This window comes from Medicago sativa, chromosome 2 (genome assembly GCF_051527215.1).
Source record: "Medicago sativa cultivar Bolivia chromosome 2, Bolivia_mono, whole genome shotgun sequence".
NCBI classification, from domain to species: domain Eukaryota; kingdom Viridiplantae; phylum Streptophyta; class Magnoliopsida; order Fabales; family Fabaceae; genus Medicago; species Medicago sativa.
The window spans coordinates 58,333,840-58,351,086 of NC_140750.1; the positions used below are offsets into that span (position 1 = coordinate 58,333,840).

The following is a 17,247-nucleotide window of genomic DNA, read 5'->3' on the forward strand; positions in this document are numbered from 1 at the left end:
AGAGGAAGCTGTCAGAGAGGGTATCATTGTTCTCGAAAAGGGTGAATCTTCATCCAGTGCACCGAAGAAGTACGGTAATGGCCACCACAAGAGGAAAGAATCCGAAGTAGGGATGGTGTCTGGTAACCCATCTGCAGCTGCTACACAATTACCTCTGCCCTACCAATACATGCAGTGTTCTCAACATCCTTTCTTCCCGCCATTCTACCAGCAATATCCTCTACCACCGGGTCAACCGACAGTGCCCGTCAATGCCATTGCTCAGCAAGTGCGACAACAGCCTCCTGCTCAACAGCAACAGCAGCAACAACAGGGTCCCCGACCCAGACCTTCTTTTCCACCAATACCAATGCGGTATGCTGAGCTGCTCCCAACTTTACTTGCTAAGGGACACTGCGTCACTAGACCAGGCAAGCCTCCGCCTAATCCTTTGCCTCCTAGGTTCCGACAGGATCTTACATGTGAATTCCATCAGGGCGCTCAAGGCCATGATGTTGAAGGTTGCTTTGCTCTGAAATATATTGTGAAAGACCTGATAGAAAAAGGACGGTTGACTTTTGAGAATAGTGTTCCTCATGTTCTTGACAATCCACTTCCAAACCATGCTGCTGTTAACATGATCGAGGCTTTCGAAAGAATCCCCGTTCCTCAAGAGGATCCCATGTTGGATGTCCGCAATGTTGTTACTCCCTTGGTACCGCTACATGTCAAGCTTTGTCAGGCTTCTTTGTTCAATCATGATCATGCTTCTTGTTCAGAATGTCTTCAAAACCTTATGGGCTGTTGTGTGGTGCAAGATGATATCCAGAGCCTGATGGATGACAAGCACTTGATTGCCAGTGATGTTTGTGTGATTGTGCCAGTGTTTCATGATTCTCCTGCTGAAAGTGTATCTAAGACAAGAAATGTTGAGCCTTTAGTGATTAAGTTACCTGGACCAGTATCTTATGCCTCTACCAAAGCAATCCCTTACAAGTACAATGCAACCATGATTGAGAATGGAGTGGAAGTACCTCTGGTATCTCCAGCTACGGTTGATAATGTTGCGGGAGAAATTACAGCCCTGAGAAGCGGAAGAGTCCGTCCACCCTTGTTCCAAAAGAAGGTGGTTACACCTATTGCCACAATAACTCCACCAGTTGCTCCTCCTATTGACAGGAGTCCTGGCCCAACAGGCCAATCTATTGACGAGTCTAATCTGGATAAAATTCTGAGGCTCATTAAAAAGAGTGACTATAAGATTGTTGACCAGCTGCTGCAAACTCCGTCAAAGATATCCATCCCGTCTCTACTCATGAGCTCAGAAGCTCACAGGAAAGTGTTGATGAAGGTACTGGAGCAAGCTTATGTTGATCATGAAGTCTCTGTGGATCAGTTTGATGGAATAGTGGGTAACATCACTGCTTGCAATAACTTGGGGTTTGGTGACGATGAACTCCCCGAGGCAGGGAAGCACCACAACTTGGTCCTGCATATCTCAGTGCACTGTAAGTCTGACATGATATCCAACGTGCTGGTGGACACTGGGTCATCCCTGAATGTAATGCCTGAATCTACACTAAGGAAGTTGAGTCATCATGGAATTTCTCTGAGGGGAAGTAGCTATTTGGTTAAGGCTTTTGACGGATCTCGCAAAGATGTCCTTGGGGAAGTAGACTTGCCAATCACCATTGGTCCTGAGACATTCCAGATCACCTTCCAGGTCATGGACATCAATGCTTCTTATAGTTGTCACCTCGGAAGACCGTGGATTCACGACGCTGGAGCAGTCACTTCTACTTTGCATCAAAAGCTCAAGTTCATGAGGAACGGTAAGATTGTCGCTGTACATGGTGAAGAAGCATATCTGGTTAGCCAAGTGTCATCTTTCTCTTGTGTTGAAGCAGGGTCCGCTGAAGGGACGTCATTTCAAGGCTTGACTGTTGAGGGTGCAGAACCCCGGAGGGCTGGTGCTAGCATGGCTTCATTGAAAGATGCCCAGAAGGCTGTTCAAGAAGGGCAGGCTGCCGGCTGGGGCAAAGTGATTCAGATTTTGGAAAACAAGCGTAAAGAGGGCCTCGGATTCTCTCCGACCTCAGGCATTTCAACAGGGACTTTCTACAGTGCTGGGTTTATCAATGCTATTGCTGGAGATGCTGCTGAGAGTAGTTATGTGCCTACATTTGTTGTACTAGGAGGCACTGTGAGAAATTGGGAGGCCATTGATGTTCCTTTAGTCACGCATGCTTCCATGTAATGTGTCTTGTTGCTCATGTTTTCTTTGTTTTCAAAATAACAATCCTTTCGCTCTGCCCAAGGCGAAAGTGATATCATTGTAAGGGCATGTTTGTTTCGGCATTGCCGTTATCAATAAAAAAATTGTCGTCTTTTCCACGACTCTTTGTTTTTTTATACTTTTTAGTGCCTTTTTCTTGGAAATAATGGTAATGCCAGAAAAAACCAAAACGTCTGTATTTTCATATTAATTTCAAAAATCTGCATAAAAAAACATTTTTCTAAAAATCATCCCAATCATATTATGCAGATTGAACCACAATAAACCTGTTGAACACAGTGACCCTATGGTTCCTCCAAATTTTGAATTCCCTGTATATGAAGCTGAAGATGAGGATGATGATGAAGAGATACCGTACGAGATCACTCGACTGCTTGAGCAAGAAAGAAGAACCATTCAGCCTCACCAGGAAGAGATTGAGCTTATCAACCTGGGTACTGAAGAGAACAAGCGAGAGATCAAGATCGGTGCTGCACTTGAGCCAGAGGTGAAAAAGAAGATTACTCAGCTTCTCCATGATTATCCAGATGTCTTTGCATGGTCCTATGAAGATATGCCGGGTCTTGATCCCAAGATTGTGGAACATCGGATACCGACAAGACCTGAATGTCCTCCTGTCAAACAGAAATTGAGAAGGTCTCGTCTAGACATGGCTCTTAAGACCAAGGCTGAAGTACAAAAGCAAATTGATGCGGGTTTCCTCATGACAGCTGAATACCCTGAGTGGATTGCCAACATCGTACCAGTACCAAAGAAAGATGGGAAAGTTCGAATGTGTGCTGATTACAGAGATTTGAATAAAGCCAGTCCGAAAGATAATTTCTCATTACCTCATATTGATGTGCTTGTTGACAGTACCACTCAGTCTAAAGTGTTTTCTTTTATGGATGGTTTCTCTGGCTATAACCAGATACGGATGTCACCTGAAGATAGAGAAAAGACGTCCTTCATCACTCCGTGGAGAACATTCTGTTATAAAGTGATGCCGTTCGGCTTGATAAACGCTGGTGCTACCTATCAAAGGGGTATGACCACTCTGTTTCATGATATGATTCACAAAGAGATTGAAGTATACGTTGATGATATGATTGTGAAGTCAAGTGATGAGGAGCAGCATGTTGTGTATTTGAAAAAGATGTTTGGAAGGCTGAGAAAGTACAAGCTGCGGTTGAACCCTAACAAGTGCACATTTGGTGTAAGATCTGGAAAATTGCTAGGCTTCATTGTCAGTCAGAGAGGCATTGAAGTTGATCCTGACAAAGTCTGAGCCATCAGAGAAATGCCGGTCCCTCAAACTGAGAAGCAAGTCAGAGGTTTCCTCGAACGTCTGAATTATATTTCAAGATTTATATCTCACATGACTACTACCAGTGGACCAATTTTCAAATTGCTCAGAAAGAATCAACCTGTTGTATGGAATGATGAATGGCAGGAAGCTTTTGATAGCATTAAAGAATACCTGTTAGAGCCACCTATCCTTGTCCCACCAGTGGAAGGAAGGCCTTTGATTATGTATCTGTCAGTGTTAGATGATTCAGTGGGTTGTGTTCTCGGTCAACAAGACGAAATCGGTAAGAAAGAATATGCTATCTACTATCTGAGCAAGAAGTTCACCGACTGTGAGACTCGGTATACAATGCTTGAAAAGACTTGTTGTGCTTTAGTCTGGGCTGCCAAACGCCTGCGTCATTATATGGTGAATCATACAACTTGGTTGATATCCCGAATGGATCCAATCAAGTACATCTTTGAAAAGCCTGCTGTTACTGGGAAGATTGCACGTTGGCAAATGTTGTTGTCCGAATATGATATTGTGTACAAAGCTCAGAAAGCAATCAAGGGAAGCATCCTTGCTGAGCATCTTGCTTGTCAACCTCTTGATGATTACCAGCCAATTAAATTTGATTTCCCTGATGAAGAGATTATGTATCTGAAAGCAAAAGACTGTGAAGAACCACTTATCAATGAAGGGCCGGATCCCAATAGCAAGTGGGGATTGGTGTTTGATGGTGCTGTTAATGCTTATGGTAAAGGAATTGGAGCCATCATTGTAACTCCGCAGGGGCACCACATTCCTTTCACCGCTCGAATAACTTTTGAATGCACAAACAACATAGCTGAATATGAAGCATGCATCTTGGGCATTGAAGAAGCCCTGGATCTGAGAATTAAGCACCTTGACATCTATGGAGATTCTGCACTTGTTATTAATCAGATAAAGGGTGAATGGGAGACTCATCATGAGAAGCTGATCCCTTACCGTGACTATGCAAGACGTCTGTTGACATACTTTACAAAGGTTGAGCTGCACCACATCCCCCGGGATGAAAATCAGATGGCTGATGCTCTTGCTACTTTGTCTTCCATGTTTCGTGTCAATCACTGGAATGATGTGCCCGTGATCAAAGTGCAGCGTCTTGATAGACCCGCTCATGTGTTTACTATTGAAAATATGCCGGATCAAGCTGATGAAGATGTAAATAGTAAAAAGCCTTGGTATTACAACATCAAACAGTTCTTGCAGAATCATGAATATCCACCTGGTGCTTCCAACAGGGATAAAAAGACTTTGAGACGATGGGCTAGCAAATTCCTTCTGGACGGAGAAATCCTATACAAGAGGAACTATGACATGGTCTTGTTGAGGTGTGTTGACAAACAAGAAGCTGAGAAATTGATGCATGATGTACATGATGGTACTTTTGGGACCCATGCTTCGGGTCACACCATGTCAAGAAAGCTGTTAAGAGCCGGCTATTACTGGATAACCATGGAACGTGACTGCCACAAACATGCCAAGAGATGCCACAAATGTCAAATTTATGCTGACAAGGTTCATGTGCCTCCACATGCTCTCAATGTTATCTCTTCCCCATGGCCTTTCTCTATGTGGGGCATTGACATGATCGGAAGAATTGAACCAAAAGCTTCCAATGGACATCGTTTCATTCTAGTGGCAATTGATTATTTCACCAAGTGGGTTGAAGCTGCTTCTTATGCAAATGTGACCAAGCAAGTGGTAGTGAAGTTTATCAAGAATAACATCATCTGTCGATATGGTGTTCCCAACAAGATCATCACTGACAATGGTTCCAATCTGAACAATAGCATGATGCAAGCTTTATGTGAAGAATTCAAAATCGAACATCACAACTCTTCTCCTTATAGACCTCAGATGAACGGTGCAGTTGAGGCCGCTAACAAGAACATCAAGAAGATTGTTCAGAAGATGGTCACTACTTACAAAGACTGGCATGAAATGCTACCTTTTACCTTGCATGGTTACCGTACTACGGTGCGCAGTTCAACTGGGGCAACTCCTTTCTCCCTTTTGTATGGCATGGAAGCAGTTCTCCCTCTGGAAGTGGAGATTCCATCTCTTCGAGTAATCATGGAAGCAAAATTAACTGAGGCTGAATGGTGTCAAAGTCGGTATGACCAATTGAATCTGATTGAAGAGAAACGTATGGATGTTATGACTCATGGACAGTTGTATCAAGTGCGAATGAAGAATGCTTTTGACAAGAAAGTCCGACCTCGAGAATTCAAGGAAGGCGAACTTGTATTGAAAAGAAGAATAAGTCAGCAACCCGACCCAAGGGGCAAGTGGACACCTAACTATGAAGGTCCTTATGTTATCAAGAAGGCTTTCTCTGGTGGTGCTTTGATTCTTACACACATGGATGGTGTTGAACTCCCAAATCCTGTTAATGCCGATATAGTCAAGAAATACTTTGTCTAGAAAGGAAAGAACAGCGTGGTAGGTCGAAAACCCGAAAGGGCGGCCTAGGCAAAAATGCGCTTCCCGGTGGATCGAAAACCCGAAAGGGCGATCCAGGCAAAAGTTAGGGACAAAAAATGAATATGAAAAAGCTCGCTGAGATTGTACGCAACTCAGGCAAGAATGAGCGCCTCGATGAGCCGAAAACCCGAAAGGGCGGTTCATGCAAAAATGAGGTTGACAATAAAAGACAAGTAACTATATCTGGCAAATCACCATCACCCCTTTGGGGCATCTGTAACTGTCAATGATCATCTTCATCAGAGGCTTCTGTACTTGTGAATTCAAAATTTCCATGAAATATAGTGGTCATCGTGTTCAATGTATCACCAACCAATAAAATTACCATTTTCCAAGCTTTGTAAATCCGTGGAGTTATGCCTTTGGCTAATTTTCACTCTTCTACGTCAATTTGAGCCTGTGCTATTTGTTTGAAACTCCATTTTTCTTTCTACTTTCAATGCTATATACAAAACATTTTCTTTCTATTTGATAATGTCAATGTCTGAAACAAACATTTTTGAAAATTAAAACATCTTTTCCTGTCTAGTTTGAAAGCAAACCTGAGCAATAGGGTACATTTCAATGAAACATGCATGAATAAATGAATGTCAATGTCTATTTCAATACAAGTTACAAGCAGGTTACTCCCCGGGATGATCTGTGGTCAATGGCAAGAATGAAAAAACAGAATGAAAATGAAAAGTTGAAAAAATGAAAATGAAAAGCTCGCTAAGTTGAAAACCCGGAAGGGCAGCTTAGGCAAAAATGAGCACCCCGCTGATTGACAACCTATGAAGGCAATTCAGGCAAAAATGGGGCAATGAAAAGAATATTATTCCCCGGTGAATCGAAAACCCGAAAGGGCGGTTCAGGCAAAAATGGGATTGAAGAATGAAAGAATGAAAAATGAAAATGAAAAGCATTGACCACAGATGCGAACACCCAATGTTTACCCAGCATTGACACGCCTAGCAACGGCGACCTGTATCCAGGAATCTTCCAAGGGTCCCTCCTCCTCAGTTTTATTGTCCTCAGCCATGGTTTCGATACGTCTCGCAACGACGATCTCTCCAAAGAGGTTTTCCCCTGTGAATATGTTGCAGCACGAGCCACTACGTGCCCAATCTTCCAATGTTTCATCTGCCTCTGTGAAACTCGTTTGTTAAGTTACAAGCCAATCATGCATTTTAAGCATTCATACATGCATAATCATGCATTTTATGTGCTCAAACATTCAATAATCTTGTTATACCATACATACATATTGCATTTCCAATCCAGTTCAATTTCCATTTCAAATCCAACCCAATTTCAACTTTCAATCCAACTCAATTTCCACTTCGAGTTCAATTCAATTTCAAATGTCAAATTCAACTCAAAATTCCAATTTCAATTCAATCACAACTGTCAAATTCAATTCAATTTCAACCGTCAAATTCAATTTAAATTTCAACTGTCAAATTCGATGCAATCTCAACTCTCCAATCTCAATTTCGAATCATTTCAAATCTCAAATTCGATGCAATCTCAACTCTCAAACCTCAATTTCAATTTCAATCCAATCTCAATTCCAATTTTCAATTCAACTCAAATTAATTTCAACTCTCAATTCAATGTCTATGTCCATGTCTCTGATTATTCTCATCTTTCAAAGCCTCTTTCAATGTCAACTTTCAATTCAATTAAAATTAATGTCAATTCACTCTCAATTTGCTTTTGGGCCAACAAAAATGGTCATGTCTATCTTTAAACCAAGTCAATGACAATTTACCCTCAGTTGGTATCTTGATCAAAACAGACTTCCAATTTGTATCTCGTTACTGATCAAGTAGCTAGTTCGATCCAAAGAACAGCTTATGCTCGCTTATATACCTATACTTCCGGACAAACGACAAGTTCGATCCAAAGAACAGTTTGTACCCAGCAGTATGCTTTGTTATCAGTCAAACGACAAGTTCGATCCAAAGAACAGTTTGCACCTACCCACATGATGTGGTGATGATCCGGCAGCAAGTTCGATCCAAAGAACAATTTGTATCTACCCTTTTGTCTATATCTCTAGCCAAACAGCCAGTTCGATCCAAGGAACAGTTTGTGCCTACCTGTTTGTATTTTCAATCAAGTGTCAAGTTCGATCCAAAGAACAGCTTGTATCTGCCTATATGTCTATGTTTCCGGTCAAGTGCCAAGTTCGATCCCAAGAACAACTTGTACCTATCTCTTGTTTTGTATTCCTTGGTCAAGTGGCTAGTTCGATCCAAAGAACAACTTGTACCTTATTTTCTATCCCCTGGTTTGTCTACCCTGTCAGTGTCTATCTGAATCCCCAGTGACATGACATGTTCCATAGACTCCAGTCGTTTGTCTTGCACTCATAATCAAAGTATTGCATGGCATTCGTGTTTTTGAAAATCTGAAAACGTATTTTTATGTCCAAAAGCAGTGCAAATGTTAATATTTAAGTATCTTCGTCCCTTCAAATCAAAGACTTCGTCTCTTGACTCTCCGGACAAAGAAACTTAAATAGGGGCAGTTGTTATACCCTAATTTTGGACCTAAAAATACTTATTCAATTATTCTTTTCTTGCATTATAAGTCATTTGAACCGTCTCTGATCAATTGCATCTTTCTCTGCATCTTATTTCAATGTTATTTGCAAAATTCACATAGAAGGGTATTTTAGTCATTTCCTATGTTAAAAGTTCTTACAGTCTTTTAAAAATGGTTTAAGTCCTTTCAAATAGTTTGAGTAGGTCTTTGTTTCCATTCTATGTCAAAATCCATTTCAAGAATTGCATTTGAAGTCATTTTGAGTCAGTTTTGCCCCTAGGGGCATTTTAGTCTTTTCATGTGTTAAAGCTCTGTCTAAATTCTAAAAATTGTCTCTGAGTCTGTTAATTCGCATGTATAAGCTCTTGCTTTAATCCCTTGTCAAAAAACCATTTTAAAATTTGCATCTGAGTCATTTTTTTAGTCGTTTTAGCCCCAGGGGCATTTTGGTCATTTCACACGAAATTTCGGCAGAGAGAGGTTACTTTAAAGTACCTCATTTAAGCCATTGGTTCGTTTTAGTCCGTTTTGTCAATTTTAATCGTTTCACTTTACGTTTATTTCCAAATTACGTTTTTTTACCAATTTTATTATTAATTACTTTTAAGTCCTTTTTGTCATTTTTGCACTTTAGTCCTTTATTTTTTAGTCATTTGCAGTTTAGTCCAAAAGTTAGTTACAGTCCAGTGCCATGTGTCAACAGTCCATTGGTCCAGGTCCATACATGTGTCAGCCTATAAAAGGCCACTTCATCAGTCAAAGTCAAGATTCACCAATCACTTTCTGCACAATCATCACAAACACTTTCTCTTTCTCTCTCTCTACCAGAAACAGATCAAACCATCAAGATTCATATGAACTTGATGAACTTCATCAAGAACACATGAATCTCAAACCCTAACAAACTCAATTTCCTCCCAAAAACAACACAAATTTCCAGAATTCACCAAGATTCAACACCACAGATTCGAACTGAACAATTTCAGCACCAAACCACCACAAATTCGAATCGAACAATTTCAGTACCAAATCATCACAGATTCGAATCAAGCAATTTCGGTACCAAATCATCACAAATCCGAATCTAGCAGTCTCAATACCAAAATCCACGAACAACAAACGATTCGAAGCTACCACGACAACACAAACTTGGAGCAAAATTCACAAATTCGCAAACAACACGAATCTGTCACAACCGAACCACAAACTCACGAATTCGAAGCCAGGAACCGAATCACAACAACAAATTGGTGAAACGGTTTCAAGCTGCAAAGTAACAACATCCACAGAAAGAGTGAGGAGGAAAACAGATCGTGCCAGAGACAATGGAGAAGACGAAGATCTCTCCGTTTCGTTCGAAGATTCGTGGAAGCATCCTTCTCAGTTCGTCGTTTCACCATTAAACACTGAGGTAACCTCGTTTTCCTCCATATTTATTTGTTTGTTGTTATTTTCGAAATCAAAGAAACGTAGATCTAGGCTCATATGTAGTTTGTTTCGAAAATCCAGTACTGGATTTGAATAGAGGAGAAGAAGACGAAGCTGTTGATGTAAAAAATTGTAAGAAAAAACAAAAAAATAAGCTCCGGCGGCGGCGGCGCCGCCTCAGGGCGGCCGGCCACCGCGCCGGAGCACCTGCCTTCATATTCTCCGTTCAACCAGTCCTAGAGAGAGATGGAGAGAGTCTGTCATTTTAGAGAGAGAAAGAGTGAATCAAAATGAGAGGAAATTAGGTCATAGGCTTATATAGGCCTAGGGCGGGTCGGTTCAGCCCATGGCCTGACCCATAACCCATGGATCAAGCCTGATCCATCTTCTCCCTAGGCCCAACAACGTTTCATTGTTTCTGTTGCTATGCGCCCCCCCCCTTTCCTGCATATCCTTGCTGTTTTCTTGCTAAGTTGCACCCCCTGCCTTGCTTAAAACTTTGATAAAAACTCCTAAATCTTTTTCTATGTGTTGTTGATATTTTTTCTAACATTTTTGTGACATTTTTTGTGCTAAAGCCTGAGGAAAATATATGAAGCATTTTTTTTACTATTCTTGTTAAAATTAGTGATTTTCTTGCACTTTTTTAAGCCTAAAAAACCTCTAAAAATTCCTAAAAAAATTCCTATGTGTTCTTGATCATTTTCTTGATATTTTTTGTGATGTTGTCATGTGTTAAATCTTGATTAGAAAATGTGTGGTATTTTCTTGTCAATTGTTTACTATTTTTGTTGAAAATTGTGAAGTTTTTATATGTTTTTGTGTCTAAAAATTCTTTAAAAATTCTAAAAATTTTCATACACATTTCTTGATAGTTTTGTGGTACCTTTGTGATAATTTTTGCATACTGAATTTGGAGATAATAATATGGTGATTTTCTTGCTATTTTGTGATGTTCTTGGATTAAAAACTTGTGAAATGTGTTTGATTCTAGTTCTAATTTCTTGATGAATGTTTGTGACCTACACCACTTGATTTTGTGAGGTTTTAGCTACCTTTTGTGTGTGTTTTCTTGCTGCATGTTGGTTACTTGTTTTACAAGGCATGATAATTGTTTGTGAAGATAAAATGTTAAAGGTATCTAGGAATGAGTCACAACCTTGTAATTTGAGCATGAACTTCCAATTCTCACATTTTGTTGCATTAAAACCCACTTCAAAATTGCAATAGTGTGAAAATTAGGAGTCATGTGCATCTTGAAGTATTGTGATTAGTCTCTAATATATCTTAACACTTTATATTGTTTTTCCCACATTTGTTAATACTCTCTTGCCTTATTGTTTTCCTCATTATATTTGGTGCTACTAACCCCTTTCATCTCATGTTTCATACATTTCATGAGCATTTCATCCTACATCTCCCTCTCCATCTTATTGCTTGCACTTTAAGTTTCACCAAAAATTAGAATGTAAAGACTTAGGAATTTTGTAATTGTAATATTTTACTTTATGCCTTTAAATTTCTTGCAAGACCATAGAATGTATCTAGGCCAATGATGTAAAGGACAATGGACTCTAATAATGTACACCGACACAAGCACCGACACATGCACACACCTCACTTTAGATGTATGGCTAGGATATGCATGTTTAGATGTATGGTTAGGTAATTGCATGTTTAGATGTATGCCTAGGTTTTACACTTAGAGAAAATTCCAATTTTCCAAACAAAAAACTTGAACCATCTCACTCAAATTTTTTTTCCAAATAAACTCTTGGAACACATTCCAAGTGAATTTTTCTCTTTATTTTCTTAATAAAAGCATCAATGAAACTAATTCCAACTTTGACTGGTTTTTGCAAGTAACTAATTCCAACCTCACAATTTCACAATCTTATGCCCTTGAGGCCTCTCTCCCTCATTCTTCAAAATTCCAATTTTCAAACTTAAAATCAACCAACAAAAACAAAAACATTTTTGGAAGAGAACTACGGTGGATTTGATCCCTTAAACGGGTACGTAGGCAAGGAACAAAATTCCTTCAATTCAAATAAAATAAAAATTCAAACACTTTCTTCTCCCTCCAATTCTTGACTTAGAAAACTCTTAGGTTTAAATAAACACTTTCAAAATAGCATTTAAAAATAAAGCGCGCGCGTAGAAAGTAAAGACGGTTCCTATAGGATACTATAGTCGTTATGGGTGCCTAACACCTTCCCGTAGCGAAAACAACTCCCGGACCTCGATTCTCAAGGGTTTTGCTTACTTTTTCCCTTCCCAAGAAAAAAATAAGATATCACCGGTTAAAAAGGTTCAAACGTAATCAATGTTTGACACCCGAAAAACCAAGATAAAACATGGCTCTATTGGTATTGTGATCAGGAATGAGTACGCGACCTTCCTTGGTGCTTATGCTCAGAATATTGGTTATGCCTCTGTTTTAGAGGTTGAGCTTAGCGCTTGTATGAAGGCTTTTGATTTAGCTCAGCAGCTCCATATTGAGAATCTCTGGATTGAAACTGACTCTATACAGGCCGTGAAGGCTTTTTCTCTTAATACTGGTGTTCCCTGGCGGCTTCAGACTAGGTGGAACAACTGTATCTCTTTTGCTTCTCGGATCAGGTGTAAATTTACTCATGTTCTTAGAGAGGGGAATTTGGTGGCTGACTCTTTGGCGAAAAACGGTTAACAACTTGCTTTGTTTTCTTTTCAGTGGTGGTCTTCTCCACCGCTGTTTGTGGATCCTTTTCTTTCTCGAGATAGATTAGGCCTCTCTTTTTCTAGATTGTCTTTGGACTAACTTGTACTATGGTTCAGGCCTCTCCTGATTTCTGTTAATTCATTTTTTTTACTTTATCAAAAAAAAGATTAGTTTCTATCTACTATAGCCATTCCACTTTAGTTACTGTATGGTATCAACAATTAAATCAATGACAATTACACATTTATTCAGTTTTATAATATGGTATCAGTTTCTCTCTTTGAGAGAGTTTGTTACGATCCATTTTTCTAACTGTTTCCGCCATTAAAGCTTGAAGCTCAAGCTTCTTAGTTTCTTCTTTTCTTCTCTATTTTTCTTGTGGTTCGACTCTGTTTCACTTGAATCTTCTTGTTCTTGTTCTCAATTTCTTGTTGAGATTCCTATTCATCACCAATTGTGTGATTTGTTGAATTTTCTATAAATCAATTTCTGGTTTTTCCCTTGATTCGTCATGGTTCGCAATCAACAAGCAAGTCAGGATACTGAATCTCCTTCCTATGTTCATCCGAGTGAAGGTCCTCACTCTGTGTTGATTTCTCCCAAATTTGACGGTTCCAATTATCTCGCATGGCGCATATCAATGCAACGTGCTCTTGGCGCTAAGAACAAGCTCCCTTTCATCAATGGATCTCTCCCTGTTCCTGATGATGATGATCTTAACAAAACTGCATGGGAGAGGAGGGACTTATCTATCTATCTATCTATATATCTTTGTAATAGAACCTTGGATTATTCATATGCAAGTATTGTGCCTATGTGGCACTTCTAAAAAGCTTTCTCACACTTATTCTCCATATTGTTGAAGACCTATTCTTTATGAGTCCTGATAGGTATACCACCATAGGTGGCAATACCACTCCTACACCCACATAAAAAAAATGACATGTGGCAATGTGGGCCCCACACTCCACTAATTGTCTCTCTTTTCCTTTTTCCTTCATCCCTCTCTTCTCTTTTCCTTTTTCCTTCATCCCTCTCTTCTCTTTTCCTTCATCCCGCTCCATTTCCTCTCATTCGATGTTGCTTCACCGTTGAAGGTGAGTTATTTCTTGTTTTTGCCTCTTCTAACATCTGGTCTGATTGTGTGCATTTAACTTTATTTTCCACATGATTGTTTACATCGAGAGTCATTTGAGTTTTTATTTCAATCTTGTTTTGGTTAAAATGCAGTTCAATGGAGTATGGGTTTGTTGGGTCAAGGTTTTAGTGTTGGAACTGATGATTCATCAAATCAGTGTTTATGTAAAGTGGATATAAAACCTTGGGTGTTTTCAAAGAGAAAGGTTTGTAAGAGTTGTAAGCTTATTGTTGTAAGATTGATGTGTATTTGGATCTTTCTTCTGCTAGATTTTGTGTTGGATCTGAACTGTTGCAGTTATTTTTGTAGGAATAGTTGTTGATAAACAAGTGGCTCTTCTTCTTGGTTGGTTGCTCATGTTGATTGATTCACAAAAATATTTTCTATGTTTGTATGGAAGGTTTAATTTCGATTTCATTGAGGGAAATTGTGTTTACAAGTTAAGTGAATTGCAAATATTGATCTGGTTTATCTGCTTTATCTTTTAATAGTAGCAGTACTACTAGTTAATTACATGATTATATTGATTAGTTAAAAGGAGATTGTAAGCAAAATCCTTGTTATTTATCTACTCTATAATAGCCTATGAAGCATGATATGTTTATATGTCGTAACGTTGCTTGTTATAACTTGGTATAGTTTCTAATTATCTCAAAGACATGTGTGTTTATGGAGTGATGCGCTATATAATTTTCATGAGATAATAGTTTGCAGGTAGAACAGTTATGCTATTTATCTATGTAGAACAGGTGGAACAGTTTGGAGGAGGATCATTCCTTTTCGGTAAAATCGATGTACGATAAGTTGGTAGAGAGGGAGGTTTTGGAGGTCCTTCGTCCGGAAGGGGAGAGGAGGGTGTTCCATCAAATTTGGAAGACCGGGGCACCATCCAAGGTGATTGCCTTTGTTTGGAAAGCTCTTTTAGACCGTATCCCGACTCGAATTAACTTGGAAAAACGGAATTGTTTAACGCTTAATATTGGTAATAATTGTGTTTGGTGTGGGGAGTTGTCGGAGAATGTATCGCATCTATTCCTTCATTGTGATATGGCGAGGAATGTTTGGTTGAATTTGATGTTGTGGCTTGATTTGAATTTCGTTATGCCGCCAAATTTGTTTATACATTGGGAGTGTTGGAGTGGTGGTCCTATGCATAAAAAGGTTCGGAGAGGTTTGCGTATGATTTGGGAGGTAGTAATTTGGGTGATTTGGAAAGCGCGGAATGAGACCATTTTTAAAAATGCGATTATTTCGTGGGTAGATTTGGTGGAGGAGGAGAAGGTGATGTCTTGGAGGTGGATCCTTGGTAGAACTACAGTTCCTGCTTGTATGTTTTATGAGTGGAGTTGGAGCCCTCGGGAGTGCTTGGTGCGCTAAGGAGCTGCGGCAGCATTTCTGTTGTCTTTTGTTCCTGCTGTGCGGTCTGTTGTATTGCTGTGACAGAGCTGCTAGCCTGCTGTCATGACAGTCCAGCAACGCTTGCTGCTATTGTTTGGTAGTTTGAGCTGTGGTTCCAATGCTTTGCGCCTTTCCTTGGGGTTGTTTGATAGTTCTTTTGGCGGGGCAGCTAGTGGTATAGCTATGGGACTGAATTTTGATGGCTTGAATTAGATTTCAGAGTCATAGCTTAAGCCATTGTTTAGTGCTTTGGTTTCGGCAGTCATGGTTCTTATGTTTGTTTTTTGGATGATGTTACGCTTATAGGCGGCATCTTTGTATTCTTTTGTTTTCCGTCTCTTTATATTCGAAGGGCAAAGTCATCATGATTCTCTGCCATGATATGCAGGTTGACGATATTGTTACAATTTACAATGCCACAATTACTTCTAACCGTATAAAGTATGAACAATGTAAATATCAATGTTATTTTGCATTGTAATTGTTTTATTTGCTGCTATTCTATTTTATTTGTACAATATGAGTAAATAGCTTAAACTCAGAAACATATATTGCCTTAAATTTCCTTAAAATGATATTATTTTCACCACATTGTATCACTTTTGATAATTTAGTGATAAATTGTCTTAAAATGATATTGTTTTCACTGGAAAATTATATATAACCAAATATCTAAAGCTTGTAACCGCAATTTTACAAAGGCGTAACCATGTTTTTTTTCCTGTGTTTAAAATTGGTTGTCTCTAAGTTTGCTAACCTCACAATAGAAAACTAAGACAATTAAGAATCCAAGAAACATATAATATCTATCACTTTTGTTATTTTAGTGATAAATTGACTTTAAAAGATATTGTTTTCAGAACAAAACTACATACAACCAAATTGTTGAAGGGTATAACCACACTTTCACAAAGGCATAACCATGTTTTTTTTCCCGTGTTTAAAATTGGTTGTTTATAAGTTTGTCAGCTCACAACAGAAAACCAATACAATTTTTAGTGTTCATAATGATGTACTCAACCATGTAACTTAGTTCGTTGTAATGGGTTGTCTGATATAAACATTTTTAAGGGTTAATTAGGGAGAGTTTGAAGGTGAGTCTTTGTGAATTATATTTATGGTAAAAAGGTATATACGAAAACTCGAAATAACTCCAATTACAACTTACAATGTTGCATTTGCAGTTGCTTCAACCACAATCACATATGTCATTACAACTTCTATTTGAAACTATGGGTTTTGACTACATTTTACGTGTTGCAGAGACCGAGCTTTTTTTTTTTTTAATTTGACAAGGTTTATATGAGTTTTGACTACATTTTTTATAGCCAAATATATGGTCTGTATGACCACATTTTTACACATGCGTGACCACTATTTTTTCATAAATTAGAACTTGTCCGTCCTTAGGCGTGATAAACTTGCCGATTGTAAAACAGGTTATTTATGGTTGGAAATGCTTTTAGTGCAGTGATCAAATGAGATTATGCCTTCGATTCGCCTAAAACGAAATTATTTACATCTGGGAAATATAAACCAGCCAAATATATGGTCTGTATGACTACATTTTTACAAATATGTGACCACTATTTTTTCATAAATTAGAACTTGTCCGTCCTTAGGCGTGATAAACTTGCCGATTGTAAAACAGGTTATTTATGGTTGGAAATGCTTTTAGTGCAGTGATCAAATGAGATTATGCGTTCGATTCGCCTAAAACGAAATTATTTACATTTGGGAAATATAAACTAGCCAAATATATGGTCTGTATGACCACATTTTTACAAATACGTGACCACTATTTTTTCATAAATTAGAACTTGTCCGTCTTTAGGCGTGATAATACCTTTTTATTTTCATGCTCGTCTATTTCTCCATGTGATTTTTGTGGAAGGAGTACATTCAGGCACATTAGTGAATCTCTATTGATGACCATGACTGAGAGGTGAAATGATATCCATCTGTTACAATCA

General features: G+C 38.9%; 1 long non-coding RNA gene across 2 annotated transcripts; it reads left to right on the top strand.

Annotated features, from left to right (window-relative positions):
* The first annotated feature begins 13,619 nt into the window (after positions 1-13,619).
* LOC146949286 (uncharacterized) lies at positions 13,620-15,763 on the top strand. Of its 2 annotated transcripts, XR_015027204.1 has the most exons (4): positions 13,620-13,835; positions 13,969-14,081; positions 14,186-14,315; positions 14,626-15,763. It is a non-coding gene; the product is annotated as an uncharacterized LOC146949286 (long non-coding RNA). The 2 variants fall into 2 exon arrangements; XR_015027203.1 differs by lacking the exon at positions 14,626-15,763 and having other exon boundaries at positions 14,186-14,490.
* Positions 15,764-17,247: the final 1,484 nt, after the last annotated feature.